Raw genomic sequence first — 21,573 nt, forward strand, 5'->3', positions numbered from 1 at the left:
GCTGGCTCATCAGCATAGCAGAGGTGGCCTGGTAGCCAAACGAAAAAAGGTCAACAAAGCATTTAAGGCCTTCTCCCAAGGGCTGTACACCTCTGAGCCCCCGACGGGGACTTGGGAATGTAACGGTTCCTGAATGGACTGGACATGCCAGTTGTGGGGGACGACAGATGGGGAGGAACTGGAAGCACCAATACAACTGGGAGAGGTCATGGAGAGCATCAACTCCATGCAGGTGGGAAATGCGTCGGGATCTAGCGGATTTCTACAAAAGATTTGCAGCAGCTCTCACCCAGCACTTGCAGGAGATGTTCACAGACATGCTAGCGAGGGGCACCCTACCTCCACGCTAACACAGGCCACCACAGGGTACCCAAAAAAGACGAAGACACGAGGGAATATGGATCATACAGACCCATTTCGCTGCTCAATGTGGATGCAAAAATACTCGCAAATGTCCTGGCCAGAAGACTGGAGAACTGTGGACCAGAGGTAGTCGCAGAGGATCAGACAGGCTTTGTCAAGGATAGACAGTTAACTGTGAACATCAGGCGGCTGCTGAATGTGATACTGACCCCAGCCGGGGATAGAGCACCAGAGGTTATCGTCTCCCTGGACGCAGGAAAGGCCTTTGACAGTCGAGTGGAAGAACATTTAGGTACTGGCGCAGTTTGGACTGGGGACAGGGTTATAGAATCATAGAATCCCTACACTGCAGAAGGAGGCCATTCGGCCCATCAAGTCTGTACCAGCCCTAGCTCCGACAGAGCACCCCATTTAGGCCCTGTGGTGAAAGGCCCAATGCCACACTCATAGCCCCGTAACCTCCCTAACTATTGGCAATTTAGCATAGGGTCTTCAGGGTATCGGGCCAGCCAAAACTTCATATGGGGAAGAGGGCCGACGCCCTTGCGTTTGTTTCCATAATCGCCCGGCAGAGAATCCTGGTCGGCTGGCGGTCAGCAGCACCACCCACAGCTGCAGACTGGCTGACAGACCTGTCGGACTTCTTCTGAAGAGCAAATACACCATCTGAGGGTCGGAAGAAAGTTTCCACAAAACGTTCCAAGACCTGTTCAAAGCCAACAATGGATAGAACGGGGTGGGAGGGGGATGGGGTGTGTGAATGGTAACCATCAGGACCACAGAAGCAGACAGGAACAAGGAGGAGTGGGAAACGGGGTGGGGGAGGGGGGGGGGGGTGGAGAAGCCCAAGGAAACACTGACATGGGGACCAGAGGGCCCCTCACAATGCTATAAGAGTAAAACAAATGCCAGAACAAACCAGCTATGGTGAAGGGAAGGGCCAAGGATAGGAACCGAAGACAGCAGAAAAGCGGAGGGGGAAGGGGAGGGGGACAAAGGAGGGGTGGACCGAAAGGGAACAATGTGTAAATTATAAGTTATAACCGTTTCACCATTTCTTCTACAGTCTAAAAATGCAAACTTTAATAAAAATATTTACAAAAAAAATCTGTGTCCACTCTCACGTCCACCCTGACCTATGCTCATAACCTAACTTGCATGTCCCTGAACACTAAGGGACAATTTCATTTTGCACAACCCACCTAGACGCACATTTTTTGACTGGGAGAAAACCCAGAGGAAATCCACGCAGACATGGAGAGAACGTACAAACTCCACGCTGACAGTGACCCAAGGCCGGATTGGAATCCGGGCCCCTTGTGCTGTGAGGCAGAAGTGATAACTATTGTGCCACCATGCCAGCCTTTCTCCCTCTCTGTTCTCTCTATCTCTCGCTCTCTGCTGTCTCTCTATCTCTCCCTCTGTTCTCTTGCTATCTCTCTGTTGTCACTCACTCTCTTTATTTCTCTGTCTGTTGTCTCCCTCACTCTCTGTTGTTTCTGTTGCTTCTCTCATTGTGTCTCTCACTCTCTCCCTCCCAGTTATCTCCCTCTCTGTTGCTTCTCTCTCTATCTGTTGTCGCTCTTTAACTCTCTCTGTTGTTGCTCGCACTCTCACTCTGTTTTCTCTATCTCTCCCTTTGTTGTCTCTCCAGCTTTTTGTTTTAAATATATTGAAAGTACCCAATTCTTTGTTTCTCAATTAAGGGCCAATTTAGCGTGGCCAATCCACCTATCCTGCATATCTTTGGGGGTGATACCCACGTAGACACGGGAAGAATGCACAAACTCCGCATCACTCTATCTCGCCTTCTGTTATCTCTCTATCTCCATCGATCTATCTCTTCCTTTTGTCTCTCTGTTGTCTATCTCTCTTTGTTCTCTCCATCTCTCTCTGTAGCCTCTCCATCTTTGTTTTCTCTCAATCTCCCTCTGTTGTATATCTCGCTCTATCTTTGTTGTCTCTATCTCTCTCTGTTCTCTATCTGTTGTGTCTCTATATCTCTCTCTGTTCTCTCAATTATCTCCCACTCAGTCTCTCTCTCTCTCTCTCGCTATTGTCACTTTGTCGTCACTCTCTCTCTTTGTTGTCTATATCGCTCCATCTGTCTCTCAATTTATCGCTCCCTGCCATCTGCATCTCTCTCTCTGTTGTCTTTCTCTCTGTTGTCCCTCTACCTCTGTTGTCTACTTCTCTGTTGTCTCTCTCTGTCTCCTCTCTGTTGTCTTGTCACTCTCTGTTGTCTGTCTCTCTCTGTCTTTTGTATCTCTGTTGTTTCTCTCTCTGACGTCTCTCATTCTCTCTCTCTCTTGCTTTCTCCCTCTTTCTCAGTTGTCTCTGTCCTCTCTCTGCTGACGTTCTCTCTCTGTAGTCTCTCTCTCACTTGTCTCTCTCTTGTCTCTCTGTCATATTTCTCTCACTGTCGTTTCCCTCTTTAGTTGTCTCTCGCTTTTGTCTATCTCTCTCTGCTGTCAGTCTTTCTGTTGTCAGTCTCTCTGTTGTCTCTCTCTGTTGTCAGTCTTTCTGTTGTCTCTCTATGTTGACTCTCTATCATCTCTCTGTATCATATTTCTCTCCCTGTCGTTTCCTCTCTCTTAGTTGTCTTTTTTGTCTGTCTCTCTCTTTTGTCAGTCTTTCTGTTGTCTCTCTCTCTTTCTGTTCTCTCTTGTCTCCCTCTCTGTTGTTTCTCTCTCGTATCTCTCTCTCTCTGTTGTCTCTGTCTGTTGTCTGTCTCTCTCTTTCTGTTGTCTCTCACTCTGTTGTCTCTCTCTTTCTGTTCTCTCTTGTCTCTCTCTCTCTGTTGTTTCTCTCATATCTCTCTCTCTCTGTTGTCTTTGTCTGTTGCCTGTTTCTCTCTTTCTGTTGTCTCTCTTTCTGTTGTCCCTCCATCTCTCTGTTGCCTATCTGTCCATCTCTCTCTGTTGTCTCTTGCTTTGTTGTCTCTCACTCTGTTGTCTCTCTCTCTCTCTGCTCACTCTCTCTTTGTTGTTTCTGTTGTCTCTCCATCTCTGTTCCAAGAACAAAGAACAAAGAAAATTACAGCACAGGAACAGGCCCTTCGGCCCTCCCAGCCTGCGCCGATCCAGATCCTTTATCTAAACCTGTTGCCTATTTTCCAAGGATTTACTTCCCTCTGTTCCCCGCCCGTTCATATATCTGTCCAGATGCACCTTAAATGATGCTATCGTGCCCGCCTCCACCACCTCTGCTGGCAAAGCGTTCCAGGCACCCACCACCCTCTGCGTAAAAAACTTTCCACGCACATCTCCCTTAAACTTTTCCCCTCTCACCTTGAAATCATGACCCTTTGTAATTGACACCCCCACTCTTGGAAAAAGCTTGTTGCTATCCACCCTGTCCATACCTCTTATAATTTTGTAGACCTCAATCAGGTCCCCCTCGACCTCCGTCTTTTCAACGAAAACAATCCTAATCTACTCAACCTTTCTTCATAGCTATCTCTATTGTCTCTCCATCTGTTGTCTCATTGTTATCTCTTTCTACCTATCTCTCACTCTCTGTTGTCTATCTATTTTTCTGACTGTTCTCAATCTCCCTCTCTCGTTTCTCTATTGTCCTCAATCCTTATCTGTTCGCTCTCTCTCTCTGTTGTCTCTCTCTTGTTATGGGCCAGGGTTTAGAAAACTCCGAAGTATATCATGGAGTTCACCTGACCAACAACTGTTTATTGATTTTGGTTACAATGAGCACAAGAACCTGCCTCTCAGGTTTTATTCAACAGAATTCATAGGCGCTTTTAATCAAAAAAAGTTTTATTCTACAATTTTGTTAACATTTGTACAAACAGACACAGTAAGAATTTTTATCAACTACAAACACAAAGATCCCACACAGTTACAGTAATCTATGTATAACCCTGAATGAATTTCCCCTTAACTGTTCCAATTCAAAAACAAAATCCAAGTAAAACTATCTCTATTGCTCACTGTCTCGCTATCTGTTGTCTTTCTGTCGCTCTGTTATATCTCTATTGTCCTCTCTCCCTGTCTGTTTTCTTTCTCTCTCTGTTGTCTCTCTGTTCTCTATTTTTCTCTCTGTTGTCTGTCGCTCTGTCGTTCTCTCGTCACCCACTCAGTAGTCACCCGCACTCATCACCCGCTCCCTCGTCACCCGCTCGTTCTCTTTTGACTCTACCTAGCTATCTCTGTTGACTCTCTATCCCTATTGTCTCCCTCTGTGCTGTCTCTATCTATCTCTGTTGACACTCTCTTTGTTGACTGTTGTCTCTCATTGTCTATCTACTTCTCTCTGCATTGTCTCTCTATCTCTGTGTTCTCTACCTCTCTCTGCGTTCTATCTATCCATCTGTCTTGTTGCCTGACTCGTCTGTCTAATTGTCTGTTGTACGTCTCCGTTGTCTCTCTATCACGGTTGACTCTATATGCCTGTGTTGTTTATCTCTCTCTGCATTGTCTCTATATTGTCCTCTCTCCCTCGCTGTTGTTTCCCTATCTCCGTTGTCTCTCTCTCTCTCTGTTGTCACTCGCTTTGTTGTCTCTCGCTCCGTTCTCTTTCTGTTGTCTGTCTTTCTCTCTGTCTGTCTCTCATTTTGTCTGTTATCTCTCTAGCTCTATTGCTTTTTCTATCTATCTATCCCTCCCTCTGCTGTCTCTCTATTGTCCTCTCTCCCTATCTGTTCATTCTCGTTGTTGTCTGTCTTATCCTGTTGTCACTCGTTCTCTCGTCTTTCTATCTGATGACTCTCTCTGCTGTCCGTACCTTTGTTTTTTTTAACAAACAATTTTATTGAGGTTTTTTTTGGGTCTATCCATCTTTGTTGACTGTATCTGTTGACTCTCTCTGTGCAGTCTCTATCTATGTTGACTCTTGTCTCTCCGTTGCCTCTACCACCCTCCCTCTGTTGTCTGTCAGCGTTGTCTATCTCTCTCTGTTCTGAATCTTTCTCCCTGTTCTCTATCTCTCTCTGTTGTCAAACTCTCCCTCTCCGTTTCTATCTCTATCTCCATGTTGTCCCTATCTGTGCCTCTCCCTCTCTGTTGTCTCTCTCCCTCTCTGTTGTCTCTCTCCCTCTCTGTTGTCTCTCCCTCTGTTATCTCTCCCTCTCTGTCTCTCCCTCTGTTGTCTGTCTCTGTTTTCTCTGTCTCTCTCCCTCTCTGTTGTCTCTCTCCCCCTGTTTTCTCTATCTCTCGCCCTCTCGGTTGTCTCTCTCCCGCTGTTGTGACTCTCTCCTTGTTGTCTCTCCCTCTCTGTTGTCTATCTCTCTCCCTATTTTCTCTGTCTCTCTCCCTCTGTTGTCTCTCTTCCTGTTTCCTCTATCTGCCTATCTCCCTCTCCGTTGTGACTCTTTCTGTTATCTATCTCGCTCCCTGTTTCTTTCCCTCTGTTGTCTCTGTCCCTGTTTTCTTCATCTCTCTCCCTCTTTTCTCTATCTGTCTCTCTCCCTCTGTTATCTCTCCCTCTGTTGTCTATCTCTCTCTGTTTTCTCTGTCTCTCTCCCTCTCGGTTGTCTCTCTCCCGCTGTTGTGACTCTCTCCTTGTTGTCTCTCCCTCTCTGTTGTCTATCTCTCCCCCTATTTTCTCTGTCTCTCTCCCTCTGTTGTCTCTCTCTTCCTGTTTTCTCTATCTGCCTATCTCCCTCTCTGTTGTGACTCTTTCTGTTATCTATCTCGCTCCCTGTTTTTTTCCCTCTGTTGTCTCTGTCCCTGTTTTCTTCATCTCTCTCCCTCTTTTCTCTATCTGTCTCTCTCCCTCTGTGTTGTCTCTCACTCTGTCTATCCTGAGCCAATGACAGGTTGAGGCGGGCGGGCCTCTTTATGCTAATACGGGCGGCGCTGCTCCATTCTCCGTTCTGAGGTGAGCACCGGCCGCTATTTACTGGCGGCCCGGGCGCTGTGAGTGAGTGCGGGACTTGGTGGCAGTTTATCGGGAGACAGTGAGTGGTGGTAAGTGCAGGCGGCGGTCCCCGGAGGCGGTGAGCGGAGCCGGGCTCCCCGTCTTGTCTCTCTCCCTCCTTCCCACACTCTCAGCCTCTTAGTCGCTCCCAAAATGGCGGCGGCTGCGGCCCATCCCCGCCCGGGGTCTGGGGGGCGGGGGAGGCGGCCGGGATGGCGGGGTGTCCGCTGAACGGGCCCGGGGAGCCGGCCGCCCGCCCTCCTGTTTCCCGGGCCCGCTGTCCCCTCCCCCGCGGCCCGGCCCCGCTCGCTCCCCGCCCGGGCCGCCGGTGGTACGGTCCGGCTCGGGCTGGATCACTGCACCTCCGGGTCAGGGCGGGGGTGGGGGGGAGCCGCCACCCCGGGCTCTCAGCCCACAGCCGCCGCTAGCCCGGCGCCAGGGCACCGCGCCCCCAGCCGCGGTCCAAACCCTCAGCCCGCACAGGTCGGCCTCTGGGCCTGTCCCCGCTATGGCGGCCTCGGCTCTTTCCTGAGTCCCCGCCGGCAGCGGGAGGTGGATTAGTCCGTCCCTGACCGCTGGGCGGGGGGAGGAGATCCAGTCAGGGGATCCAGTGATTGGATCGGAGATCCAACAAGAGGATTTTTGGGGGGGGGGTTAGGGAATCGATGAGGGGATCAAGCGGGGGAGGGGGATCCAATGGGAATTAGAGAATTGAGTGATGGGTTTAGTGATCAATGGGGGGGGGGGGGGGGATTGGGTAAGGGGTTCAGGGTGGAAATGAGGGAAGTTTGGATTGAAGACCATAGGAAGTAGTAGCAGAAGTCAGCCATTCAGCCCATCAAATTCTCTGCTATTTGTGTTGGCATTGCTGCCTCAGCACCAGGGACCCAGGTTCGTGGAATTGGGTGACTGTGTGGAGTTTACACGTTCTCCCTGTATCTGCATGGGTTTCCTCCAAGTGCTCAGGTTTCTTCCCACATTCCAGAGATGGGCAGGTTTGGTGGATTGGCCATGATCAAGGCATGTGGTTGTTGGGTAGCAGACCTAGGCAGTGTGCTCTAGCAGAGGGTCCATTCAGATGCGATAGGCTGATTAGCCTCGAATTTGTGGGGTTTCAGTGAGATCATGACTGATCTGATACAATCCACAACTCCACTTTCCCACATTATCCCCAGAATCCTTGATTCCTGTACTGATTATAAATCTTTCTCAGCCTTGAATATACTTAAAGAGCCAGGCTCTAGAGCTCTCTGAAAGAATTCCGCAGATTCACTACCCTCTGAGAGAAGAAATTCCTCCTCATCTCGGTCTTAAATAGGCGACCACTTACTCTGAGATTACTTTGACAAAGAGTCATCGGACTAGAAACGTTTGCTGTTTTCTCTCCCTCCAGATGGTGCCAGACCTGCTGAGATTTTCCAGCATTTTCTCTTTCGTTTCAGATTCTAGCATCCGCAGTAATTTGCTTTTACTCTGAGACCACGCTCTCTGTCCCTGGACTCTCCCACAAGAGGAAACCTCCTCTCACATCTACACTGTCAAGCCCCCAGAGAATCCTATATGTCTCAGTAAGATCATCTCTCACTTTTCTAAACTCCAATGACTACAGCCCCAACCTTCTTAATCTCTCCTTAGTCGAAAATCTTTCCGTACCCTGGATCAAGCTACTGAATCTTCTCTGGACTGCCTCCAATGCCAGTATATTTTTCCAAAAGAAAATGCTGGAAAATCTCAGCAGATCTGGCAGCATCTGTTGGGAGATAAAAGAGCTAACGTTTTGAGTCCAGATGACCCTTTGTTAAAGCTCGTATATCTTTCCTTGTATAGAGGACCAAAGCTGTTCACAGCAGTTGGGTGGGGATTGTGAGTGGAGCAAAGGGATGAACGATAGTGTGTGATTCCCCATTCAGTAGGGGGAGAGAATAATGAGCTTGGGTAGGAAAGTGGGAAGAGATGGGGCTGGAGCACTGACGAAGATGTGACTGGAGTATGAGTAAGAAAGCGAGAGTGTGGGACTGATGATAGTGAGATAATGATGCTCAGAGGAGCTCAGATAATGATGTTGGTGAGGAATTGGGTTGTGCACAGGGAGTGAAGTGCAAAATGCCATTGTAAACTCGAGTCAACAAAGCCCCCAGTTTCTTGTCTACACGGTGAATTTATGTTTCTCATGTCTGCTGAAGACTTGCCACCTTTTTTAAGTTATCAGTATGCTTGTCTGACATCCAGAAATTTCCTTCAACTAAATATTGGGAATATTGCAATTATTTTCCTTGTTTTATTAATTCATTTACAGGATGTGGGCATCGCTGGTGAGGCCAGTATTTATTACCCGTCCCCATTTGCCCTTCAGAAGGTGGCGATGAGCTGCCTTCTTGAACCACTGTAGTTCGAGGTGTAGTAGGTACACCCAGGGTGCTGTTCGGGAGGTATTCCAGAATTTTGACCCAGCGACCGTGAAAGAATGGCGATATATTTCCAAGTCAAGGTGGGAGGGGAACCAGGTGGTGTGGTCCCTGGTATCTGCTGCTACAAACTTCACATGTCACTCTCACTGGCAAGTGTCTGATACTGAATCAGACCGTTTGCAACTTTGGAGTTATGTACAACCCTGTGATGACCTTTCAACCTGTTGCATTAACAAGAAGGTCTAATTCCACTTCCATAACATTGTCAAGGCTCTACACCGGCCTCAGCTTTTCTGCTGTGAAACTGTCATACGTGCCTCTGTTACTGCTAGACTTGACCATTCCAATGGATTCCTGACAGTCTTGCATGCTCCATAAATGAATTAATCCAAAGCTTTTCCCCTGTAGCCAAACACACCAACTCTCCTTCACCTCTCGCCCTTGTTTTCCTGGTCAAGCAAAGCCTTAATTTTGAAACTCTCATCCCTGTTTTCTAATCTCCATGACCTTACCATCCCTATCTCTCAGTCCTAACGGTGGCACAGTGGTTAGCACTGCAGCCTCACAGTGCCAGGAATCTGGGTTTGATTCTGACCATGGGTGACTGTCTATGTGGAGTTTGTATCTTCTCTCACTGACTACGTGGGTTTCCTCTGGGCACTCCTGTTTCCTCCCAATTTCCAACAATGTCCAGGGTTACAGTGATAAGGCGGGGGCTTGGGCCCAGGTAGAGTGCTCTTTCAGAGGGTCCATGTCGACCCACCTGTACATTCGTGATTTTATGAATACCCGACAACTGTCTAAGATCTTTGCTACTCCACTTACAGTCTCTTGCGCATCATTACTTTTAATCACTCCAGTCTTGGCAGCCAGACCTTCAGCTGCCTCAACACCAAACTCTGGAATTCTTTCCCTAAACCTCCCTATTTCCACTTTTAAGATGCTCCTTAAAATCTGCCTCTTTGACCTACCTTTTATTCTTTTGTCCCATATTGTCAGATATGGTTTGGTAATGCAGCTGACCTTTTACTCTGTTGAAGATGCTGCAGAAGTTGACATTGTCGTTGAGATAGAAATCATAACTTTGTGGTTTGGAGATGAGACTTTGTCATCATTGTTTTGATGGATTCTTGCGTGTCTAAGTTTTTCTGTTTTTCCATTTATGGCAAATGTATGTAATACCTTGCTGATCTGCACAATGCAGTGTGCTGTAGAGTTTTACACTCAGTTGCTGATTGCTGTGGGGTAAAGAAATTGCCAAGAAGCTTTGTGAGCATTTGTGAAACAAGTGCCTCAAACTGTCAGACTCCATGTACCATGAACCACCTCACTTTGAGCTAACTCGAATGATAGCCAAATATGCATTTGCTGTGAGTCATCACTGGATATTGATCAGGGTGATGTTGTGCCTTCCCACTCTCGGGGAGCCTGATGTTATTCTAACTGCTAGAGTGAGTTAATATCGATTGTGGATTGAAACTGTTGCTCTGTGTTGTTCATCTCCATTTACATAGAAACACATGGAAATAGAAGCAGGAGTGGGCCATTCGGCCCTTCAAGCCTTCTCCACCATTACTTTAGATCATGGCTGAGCATCAAGTTCAATAACCTGATTTCCTCTCCCCCCCCCCCCCCCCCCCTCCAATTCCCTTGATTCCATTAGCCCTGAGAATTATATTTAATTCCTTTTAGCAAGGAGACATCAGGGAAATCTGCCACATCTGTCTGCAATTGGTGACTATGCAATCCTTTCCACAGAGCATCACGTCATAATTTTTAAAAATTGAGTTTAAGAAAGTATATTCTTCGACAAGTGTATATGGCCGTTGAACTTTTGGAGGTTTCTTGATGTGAACGCTGTTCCAAGGGTACACCTCAGACAGGAGTTTAGGCTTGTGATTTATTTTATATTATATTGGATTAGTAATTGGAAGTGAATGCACAAGCTGAAAAAGGAGGTAGGGGAGTTTGGGGGTGGGATGGTGGGGTGTTAGGTATTTAATTGTTTTGGTTATTTGCAGCCCTGTCTGCTTGTTTTGTTTTTTGGTTGAGTTTGATGTGTGTGGTGTGTGTGTGTTTATACCTCAATAAAATATTTTTCAAAAATTTTAATTGGAAGTGAATACCGGTTTCATTCAGCTGGAGATTGCTCTGGCCTGATGATCAGGATGATGTCTCGATTTCTTAAATGGAAAATTGAATCTCATGATTGGTAGCAAGAGGTAATAGGTGCAGTTTGAAGGATTTCACTGGGCCATCTTTACTTAGCAATGCAGAGTTTTCTGTTGATCCATATAATCCGATTGATCTCAGACAGGTGAATTGGTTAATGAAACAAGGTGTCAGACCTTTCAGAGGGCATGTTGAATGGTCTTCTCTTGTGCTGTATCTATTCTATGTTTCAATTTGATGGGAACTGATTCAAGACCATGACCAGGCCTATTCAGGTTCCAGGACAATGCGTTTTCAAGGGAAAAAGAATTCAGATAAATGTATCCATGCCTTGTCTGGGAGAATGAGATTTTAAAAAAATCAAAATGAAAGTTGCAGATATAAAAGGCAATATGGTTAGTTGGAAATGTCAGGCTGGAAACCTTTCAATGCAGTGGAATTACTTTAACAATGCAAATTTCCAGAAAGCAGCAGTGCCTGAAGAACCACCAAGTCTTAAGACAGTATTCTCTATCATCACCACAGATTTTAGAATCATAGATCTTACTGGAGAATGGTGGATCCAGCAAATTTGTCAGGTCTAAAACTTGAAATTGCAGCTACTTTGAGAAAACAAGGCTAAATTGCTTCGCATCAATGTGACCAGTAACATGCCTTGAATTGACAAGGATGAGAAAATGCAGATGTATTAATATACATCTGATCTGACCTGATTGATACTACACTCCGGTATGCTTCAATCCGATGCCGGTGTCTATCTATTTACATTGTGGACCTTGTGTTGCCCTATTATGTATTTTCTTTTTTTTCTTTTTTTCATGCACTAAATGATCTGTTTAAGCTGTTGGCAGAAAAATACTTTTCACTGTACCTTGGTACACGTGATAATAAACAAATCCAAATATTGAACCTTAGGCCACACTTGGAATATAGTATTCAATGGACCTCGGTACATGTGACTATAAACAAATCCAAATATTGAACCGTGGGCTACATTTGGAATATAGTGTCAATTCTGGTCGTCACACTACCAAAAGTATGTGGCGGCTTTGGAGAAGGTACAGAAGAGGTTTACTAGGATTTTGCCAGGTATGGAGGGCATTAGGTATGAGGAGAGGTTGGATAAACTCTGTTTATTCTCACTGGAATGATGGAGGTTGAGGGGTGACCCGCTAGAAGTCTACAAAATTAAGCGTGGCATGGACAGAGTGGATAGTCAGAAGCTTTTTCCCAGGGAGGAAGAGTCAATTACTGGGGGATATAGGTTTAAGGTGGGAGGGGCAAAGTTCAGAGGAGATGTGCGAGGGAAGTGTTTTTACACAGAGGATAATGGGTGCTGGAACTCGCTGCTGGAGGAGGTGGTGAAAGCAGGTACTATAGTTACATTTCAGGGGCATCTTGACAAATGCATGAATAGGATGGGAATAGAGGGATATGGACCCCAGAAGTAATAATCTTTATTATTATCACAAGTAGGCTTACATTAACACTGCAATGCAGTTACTGTGGAAACCCCCTAGTCACATTTCGGCGCCTGTTCGGGTAAAGAAGGAGAATTCAGAATGTCCAATTCACCTAACAAGCACATCTTTCGGGACTTTTGAGAGGAAGTGGAGCACCCGGAGGAAACCCACGCAGACACAGGGAGAACATGCAGACTCTGAACAGACAGTGATTCAAGCGGGAATCGAACTTTGGACCCTGGCGCTGTGAAGCAGCTACGAACCACTGTGCTACTGTGACGCCCAGTGTAGAAAGTTTTAGGTTAGATGGGCAGCATGGCTGATGCAGGCTTGGAGGGATCAGGGCCTGTTCCTTTGCTGCACTTTTTGTTCTTTTCTTTGACTCATTAAGCCTGCTCCATCCGGAATCCAGGTGTGATTATTCTCTCAAGGAAAACGTGGGTTAATTAGGAAGAACCAGCATAGATTTCATTTTTAAATTTAGAGTACCCAATTATTTTTTTCCCAATTAAGGGGCAATTTAGCGTGGCCAACCCACATAACCTGCACACCTTTGGTTGTGGGATGAAACCGACGCAGACACCGACAGTGACCCAGGGCTGGGATATGAGCTGGGGTCCTCAGCACCGTAGTCCCAGTTCTAACCACTGCACCGCGTGCCGCCCTCAGCATAGATTTCTAATGGGGAACTCACGTTTAACAAACATGTTGGAGTTTTTTCAGGAGGTAACAGAAAGGGTTGGTGAGGGTAATAATGTTTCATGTGGTGTACTTTAACTTTCAGAAGGTATTCGATACATAGATTACATAGAATTTACAGCGCAGAAGGAGGCCATTCGGCCCATCGAGTCTGCACCGGCTCTTGGAAAGAGCACCCTGCCCCCTATCCAAGGTCAACACCTCCACCCTATCCCCATTACCCAGTAACCTCACCCAACACTAAGGGCAATTTTGGACACTGAGGGCAATTTATCATGGCCAATCCACCTAACCCGCACATCTTTCGACTGTGGGAGGAAACCGGGGCACCCGGAGGAAACCCACGCACACACGGGGAGGATGTGCAGACTCCGCACAGACAGTGACCCAAGCCGGAATCGAACCTGGGACCCTGGAGCTGTGAAGCGATTGTGCTATCCACAAGGATACAGTGCCACAAAACAGATTTATGAGAAAGATAAAGTTCATAGAATAAAAGGGACAGTAACAACATGGTTACAAAAGTGGCTGAATAATACGAAGCAGAGCCTATTTTTGGGCTGAGGAAGATTTGTAATTGTGTTCCCCAGGGGTCGGTATTGGGGCCCTTGCCTTTCCTGATTTATATATTAATTATCTAGGTCCATGTGTGCAGGGGACAATTTCAAAGTTTGCAGAGGACACAAAACTTGGAAGTATTGTAAATTGTGAAGAGGACAATGTAGAACTTCAAAAGAATAGAGACAAGTTGGTGGAGTGGGCAGAACGGTGGCAGATGAAGTCCAATGCAGAGAAGTGTGAGATGAAGCATTTTTAGCAGGAAGGATATGGAGGGACAATATAAAATAAGGGGTAAAATTCTAAAAGGGGTGCAGGAGCATTGTCATGTGACAATACCTTTTAAGAAATGGATGTTTAAGCAACGTACCTTTAAGAAATGGAGCAGCTCATATTACTGAAGTGATGTCAGAGTGGGTGGAGCTGGGTTTTTAGCCCAGCCATTTTGCAGTGTTTTAGTTTCAGTTTTGAGGAAAAGAGCTTGGGGTGTGCCTGTGTTTGCAGTGAGCTGGATCTGCCGTTATCTCTGCCATGAAAGACTATCTCTGAATCATTTGGGTGATTTTAAACTCATAAAAATAATGTCTCTAACCTGATGTGTTTCTGTTGTTAAAGGTGTTAAGTCTTTTGGAGGTTTGAAGGAACATTTTGAGGGATTATTTAGTGTTGTATTTTTTGGGGGTTATCTTTGAAGTAAGGGGTGGTAAATGATCCAATGTTTATTTAAAAAGGTTAAGTTGAATTAATGGAAAAACATTGTTTTGTGTTTAAAAACCCATGTGTCCATAATTGTAATACCACACCCGAAGACCAAGCCGTGTGCTTCAAAAGCAACAACACATTAAAGGGAGAGGTTGGTTGAACTCCATGATACATTTTAGGGTTCTGAAAATGCCGTTCCCATAACAGCATATTCACCCAGTTTGGGTGTATATGTCCATAGATCACTAAAGGTGGCAGGATAGGTGGAGAGAGCAGTTGATAATGCATATAGTGTTCTGGGCTCCTGTAATAGGGTAAAAGATCAAGGAGCTTATGCTGAACATATACCAGACACTAGTTAGACCTCAGCTGGAATATTGTGTACAATTCTGGATGCTACTCTGTGGGGAGGATGTGAACACTGGAGCAAGTGCAGAAGAGGTTTTACAAGAATGGTTCCAGGGATGTGAAACATCAGTTCTGAGGATTGATTGGAGAAGTTGGGACTGTTCTCTTTTGAGAGAAGAAGGCATGGAGGAAGTTGATAGAGGTGTTCAGAACCATGATAGGATGGACGGAACAAATAGGGAGAAATTGTTCCCGTTCGTAAAAAGGATCAAGAATGAGGGGGTACAGATTTAAAGTGACTTGCAAAAGAAACATGTGATGCGAGAAAAAGTGTTTCCACACAGCAAGTGGTCCAGATTGGAATGTCTGGAAGTGTGGTTGAAGTAGGTTCAATTGAGGCATTCAAGAAGGTATAATATGTAATTAATCAATTTGCAGGGAATGGCACTGAGCCATGAGGAGAACTGGCCAAATGGCCGCCTTGTGCGCCATAACAAATCTGTGATCTCATGGACCTCACCGCTAAGTTCTTTGTACTGCAAGATTCCTTGAGCTATAGAAGAAGGAGCCAACAGCCAGCCAAGGCAAACAGCAACGGGGAGAGTGGCACCACTGCTTTGTTTCACGATGCTGTCCAAAATATCACAAATTTACCCGGTTCGTTTGCACACTTGGGACCGGTGCCTTGCAGAGCAATCGGACCCAGTCCATAGACCCCTGCCCGAACCCGAACCGCCCCAGCACCTCCCAAAATATTCCCATTCCACCCAGTCAAAAGCTTTCTCTGCATCCATTGCCACTTCCACCTCCACGTCATGCCTCTCTGGAGGCATCATAATCACATTAAGCAGCCTCCTCACATTTGTTGACAATTGTCTCCCTTTCAGAAATCCTATTTGGTCCTCGCCTATCACCCCGGGACGCAGTCCTCAATTCGCAAAGCCAACTCCTTCAACAGCAACTTGGCTCTACATTCAATAGTGATATCGGATGGTGCAATCCATACTGCTCTGGATCCTTCCCCTATTCGAATATCAAAGGGATGGATGCGTGTGATAATGTAGGGGGAAGTCCTCCCCCCTCCTCTCCCTAGCCTCATTGTATGCCCTCGAGAGCAGTGGCCCCATGTGTGTCGTCCCCCCTCCCATCCCATCCTTTTATAACACCAGCGGGAACCCATCTGGGGCCTGCATCGCCTCCATACTCTCCATCACCTCCCTCAACCCGATAGGGGCCTCCAATGACACCCCCCCCCCCCCAAACCCGGCTGGGGCTCCGACTCCCCCAATCTGCTGTAAAAAGCCACAAACACCCCATTTGATCCCCAGCGTGTCCAACACCACCCTTTCCGTCCCATTCTTTACTCTGCCCATCTCCCTTGCCGCCTCCTGCTTCCCCAGCGAGTGGGCCAACATCCTGCATGCCTTTTCCCTGGACCTCCACAACTGCCCCACCGCCTTCTCCCTATGCTCCCGAATTGAAATAAACTCCACCAAACTAGTGCCTCCCACAGCGTGGCGGCTGTGACCTCCTCAGTGTCACATACCCCTGGATGGTGGGCATCACCCGCTCGCACACCTCATCCAGCAACAACCCACATCCAACCTCGCTACAGGTGCTATGCCCCTCCCCCACCCCGCCCCACGGTGCACTAGCAAATCCGCCCAGTGTGGCTCGTGGTCAGAAACCATGGTCGCCGAATACTCCGAATCGTCCACTCCTGCCGACAAATCCCTGTCAACCACAAAAAAGTCAATCCGGGAGTACACCCAGTGCACATGGGGAAAAATCTGAAAATGTCTTCACCCTCGGCCTTCCAAACGTCTACAGGTTCACCCATTCAATACACTCCACAAACCCCTTCAGCTCCTTCGCCATTGCCGACACCTTCCCCATGTTGTGTTCGGAATTTGATGTCTAGCAAGGAATCCACAGAATATTTATTAATACACACGTGGTAAGGTAATGATCAGATCCAGAGCAAGTCATCATGGAGTTTCTTTATACTCCCGTGGAACTACCCCTATGCACGACTGTCCTCATGTATGTCTTATAACCTTCTGTGGATCACTGGATCTGCCCTGACTTATATCTAAGTGCCTTGTCACATGACCTCTGTCTCAAGACCGCATGATGGATCTGCACAATCACCTGCTGGTTGGAGTTTGCACCACCTCCTAGCTACAATATTGTTTACAGACATATCACCATATCCCCCTTCCTCTAATGTTTGTTTACTAATGTACCCAATTCATTTTTTCCAATTAAGGGGCGAAACCTATGCAAACACGGGGAGAACGTGCAAACTCCACATGGACAGTGACCCAGGGCCGGGATTTGAACCCGGGTCTTCATGCCTATAGTCCCAATGCTAACCACTGCGGCGCGTGCCGCCCCTCCTTGTTTTAACAATTAGTTGGGAAATTATTTTATTTTTATGTTTGGGTTTGGCAGCCCCTGGTTCGGTGCTGGTCTGCACCCTGTGCGCGGAAGTATGCGGATGCTCAGGTGTAGCCTGAGGTGCTGATATATCATCACTGTGTTGTGTGACTACGCCCAATTCTGCAGCCTCAACTGGATGTTGGATCATCTCGCTTTCTAATGTCTGGATAGAGGTTAGATCGACGACAACAGGTGCTTGGCACACTGGAGCAATGCTCAACGGCTCCTCATCACAGGCAGTAATGATGCAGGCAGTAATGACGCAGACACTCTTGTCCTGACGGCCCAGACATTGGGTCATCCTGGCCTTGCATCGAGTAGATGTGTGGATCCGTCGAGCTACACAGCGTGATAGCCGTCCGTTCCTCCCAATCATCTTCATCAATATCAATGCTATTGTATTCATCGTCAATATCTTCCCACTCATCCTCAGTATCCTCAAGGATCACGGAGTCGACTACCGGAATCTTTTCAGAGGCCTGAAATGATTCACCAAGTTCCTCTGGAGCATGCTTCTCTAAGATTGGGACAATGTTGTCTGTTTCTCGCTTGTTCAGTAGCTGGTCCTCCAAGGTATCAGCCACTGTGATCTTAGTTTTTATTTCGGAGTGTGCCATCTCAGAGCTCTGGCCCTTCTCGGTGTCCAGCGCAATCTGGGCACCCCTGTGACCACCTTGTCAATTCTTCCGAACCACAACAGTAGCGCTTCTTGGACCTCTTCATTAAGCCTGTCCTTGCTCCTGCGAGAGAGATTTACGATAATTTCATATTGGCTTTCACCTGGCTCACCTTCCATGCCATTACTTTCAGCATCATGTTCAAAGTCTTCATATATATCTACATAATACTCATTGTTGGATCAGCATTGTTTGCAGTAATTTCTCCTGTAAAATACATTGCACACGGAATTATGTGTCTGCGCAGGAGGCAGCCAAATTCAAACTCAGCATCGCGTTTTACTGCAAAACTTTAGCTTAACATTCCACACTGTGGAACTTCAGGAGGACTGAAGAAATTAAAGAATGATTCATTTGGTACAGCTTTCATAACTGTTCTGCAAGTGCTTCAACCTTTGTTCTTCAGCTTAGTTTTAATTGTTTTCAACGTGGCATTTTTGCCCTCCCTCCAGTCGATCTTGTGGCCTGTGCACTCCATGATTTCTGGTTCATCAAAGAATGAAGATTCAAGCTCGTCAGGCCACAAATTCATCTGGTATGCTTTCCTAATCACCTCGTTTGTGAAATACCCATACTCCTGAACATTTAACATTCACATCTTGGAGAAACTTTAATATGGGCTCGTCGTGCTCCTGTATCATGCCACTGAGCACATACACGTTCTTGAAGATTGTTAACTAAATTGCGGAATGCTCGCTGGCCCTTTCTTCTCCTTGTCTGATTTGTCGTCCTCCACCTAGATTTCTTCTGAATCCTTGTCAAATGTGCACACAATATCTTGTATGGATCTGTAGTATCCCATCTTCTGGGACATAGGGTTGCTCAACTAAGTTCAGGGATTCACATACATCCGCTCCTAAGATGGACTCAATTTCAAGTCCACAATATAAAACAGTAACCAGTACGTCATGTCGTCCACAGAGAGCGCAAGCTCACCATCTTTTTTGTACCTTAATATACCGGCAGTCCTGGCCGATCAGCGCCTTTCAGCTGTGTGTTCAGTTTGTGCAATGGAGACTGACTTGTCAAGGTCACATGGTAATAATGAGTTATTTCAGAACACCATAGTTTTTCACCTGATTTTCATGGTGTGCGGTGACTTCTGGTTTAATTATTTTTTGAAATTGTGTCGTCTTAGTTTTTGTTCGGACTCTTCTGGTCTTTGGTTGCAATGAGATCGATGAAGAACTGTTCGTCTGGAGACATCTCATCAACTTCATCAATCACATTTACTGATCTTCTATGGTCCTTTGTTGGACACGCAAAACACTGTTTCCCAAAATGCCCAACGTGGCCACATCTGGAACAGACTTTTCCAAAGGCCAGGCATTGCCGTGGGCCATGTCGATTGCCACACTTTGGGCATAAGATGGCGGCCCCTGTTGGCCGCTTAAAATGGCCGCCCGCAATGAGAGCACATTTCTTCATTATGTGGGCACAGCACTAATGGCGCTGGTGTCTTACTCTGTTGGCGCCAATATTTTTGGGCATTGCTGATTTGCTGTGCAGCTACCTTGCTCACCTGGCAAATCTTTATTGCTTGTTCCAGTCCCAAATCATCTTCCCGCAGCAACCTCTCGCATAGCTTATCATTTGATTTACCAAAGGCAATCATAGAATTTACAGTGCAGAAGGAGGCCATTTGGCCCATAGAGTCTGCACCAGCCCTTGTAAAGAGGACTTAAGCCCACACTTCCAACATATCCCTGTGACCCAGTAACCCCACCTAACCGTTGGTCACTCAGAGCAACTTATTATGGCCAATCCACCTAACCTGCACATCTTTGCACTGTGGGAAGAAACTGGTGCACCCGTAGGAATCCCACACAGATACGGGGCGAATGTGCATACTCCGTGTGACCCATGCTGGGAATCTAACCTGGGACCATGGAGCTGTGAATCAGCAGTGCTAACCACTGTGCTACCGTGCTGCCAATTTTTTCGCAGATCAGAAAAGATTTCAGGCGACTGAAGTTGCATGACTGGGCCTTTAGTGCCAAAACGGTCGAACGATTCACCAGGTTTCTGGGCACGCATACGGAATATCTATCTCTCTCATGTCTCATTCTTTTTGCGGCAGCAATGATGATCAAAGTTCCCAATTACTTCATTGTATCTCTTGCTATCCTCATTGTCAAAAGCAAAAATATTATACAGTTCAATTGCTTGTGGACCTGCCACAGTAAGCAGCAACGCTATTCGCCTTTCGGCAGGCTATATCTGCAGGCCTCGGGCTGATACAAAAGAGTTTGAAATGCTGCTTGAATAGCTGCCCTTTTTCGTCTACCCGATACTCTAAGCTGGTGGGACGCTTCAGTCCGTCCATCTCGAGCTTCAGTGTCTTTTACTGCGTTGAGTCACCATGGCTGCAGCTCACCAGGTTGGTCCTTCCACTGAATTTAAACTTTGTCACTGTCGTCATTGTCTTCAAATCTTCAGTACTTTGGTATTGTGTTGTGTTGGATGTCTAGCAAGGAATCCACAGAACTGCTTGTGACTTGCCCAAAAAGGATCCTCATTTAATACACATGTGGTAAGGTAACGTTCAGATACAGGACAAGTTATCACGGAGTTTCTTTATACTCCCCTGGAACTAGCTCTATGCACGACTGTCCTCATATATGTCTTACAACCTTCTGTGCATCACTGGATTTGCTCCGACCTATATCTAAGTGCCTTGTCACATGACCACTGTCTCGAGACCGCATGGTGGGATCGGTACTGTCACCTGCTGGTTGGAGTTTGCACCACCAACTATCGACAGTATTGTTATCAGGCACACCCCGACCTTGGGCTCGACCGGTTCAAGCTTGGCTCTATAACCATATTAAAATTTCTCCCCCCCCCCCCCCCCCCCCCAATGATCAACCGGTTGGTGCGAGTCCATGTCAGGAATCGTCCCTAGAACCAACCTCATGAAATCGACATCATCCCAATTTGGGTATTAACGTTTATCAAGACCACTGGCATCCGCTCCAGCTTCCCACTCACCATGACAAACCCCCCCCCCCTCCCCCCCGCACCCCTGGATGTGCCACAATGCTCCCCACCTTGAACGCCACCCGGTTATTTGCCAGCATTGCCACCCACCTCGTTTTCATATCCAGTCCCGAGTGGAACACATGACCCACCCATCCTTTCCTCTGGTCCCCTATCTTTTAAATGCCTCTCTTACAAAAAAGGCCGCGTCCGCCTTCAGACTCTTCAGGTGCATGAACACACGTGACCACTTGACTAGCCCATTCTGCCCCCCTTACGTTTTACGTGACCAGCCTGGTCGGGGAGGCTCCCATCCCATGCTGCTCAACTATATCCCTTTTTGGGCTAGCCCCCAGCGTTGGCCCACCCTCGGATGTCCCCCATCATCACTCCCTTTCCAGCTGGGCCACAGCAACTTCACACTTGTCAGCAACCCTTCCCCGCTCCCAAACAAAACAAAAACCCCATCCCCTACACCTACCCCCTGACAACCCTCCACTGCACTCCTGAAAATGAAAATCGCTTATTGTCACGAGTAGGCTTCAATGAAGTTACTGTGAAAAGCCCCTAGTTGCCACATTCCGGCGCCTGTCCGGGGAGGCTAGTAAGGGAATCGAACCGTGCTGCTGGCCTGCTTGGTCTGCTTTACAAGCCAGCGATTTAGCCCGGTGAGCTAAACTAGCCCCTGAAATGAAAATCGCTTATTGTCATGAGTAGGCTTCAATGAAGTTACTGTGAAAAGCCCCTAGTCGCCACATTCCAGCGCCTGTCCGGGGAGGCTGGTATAGGAATCTAACCGTGCTGCTGGCCTGCCTTGGTCTGCTTTAAAAGCCAGCGATTAGCCCTGTGAGCTAAACCAGCCTCCTGTTGGGGTGTTTAGCACTGTTG

General features: G+C 47.0%; 1 protein-coding gene across 6 annotated transcripts in view; it reads left to right on the forward strand.

The window, feature by feature from the left end:
• Positions 1–6,010: 6,010 nt before the first annotated feature.
• The window catches only part of prdm10 (PR domain containing 10), a 317,111-nt gene continuing 301,548 nt past the window's right edge, over positions 6,011–21,573 (forward strand). For 4 of the 6 annotated variants that reach the window (XM_038778556.1, XM_038778562.1, XM_038778560.1 and 1 more), the window contains exon 1: positions 6,011–6,287. The gene's annotated coding sequence lies outside the window, so the exon portion shown is untranslated. The remainder of the gene's footprint in view (positions 6,288–21,573) is intronic. The other 2 variants (XM_038778558.1, XM_038778561.1) reach the window with 2 other exon arrangements.

The sequence above is a fragment of the Scyliorhinus canicula genome, chromosome 19 (assembly GCF_902713615.1).
Source record: "Scyliorhinus canicula chromosome 19, sScyCan1.1, whole genome shotgun sequence".
NCBI classification, from domain to species: Eukaryota; Metazoa; Chordata; class Chondrichthyes; order Carcharhiniformes; family Scyliorhinidae; genus Scyliorhinus; species Scyliorhinus canicula.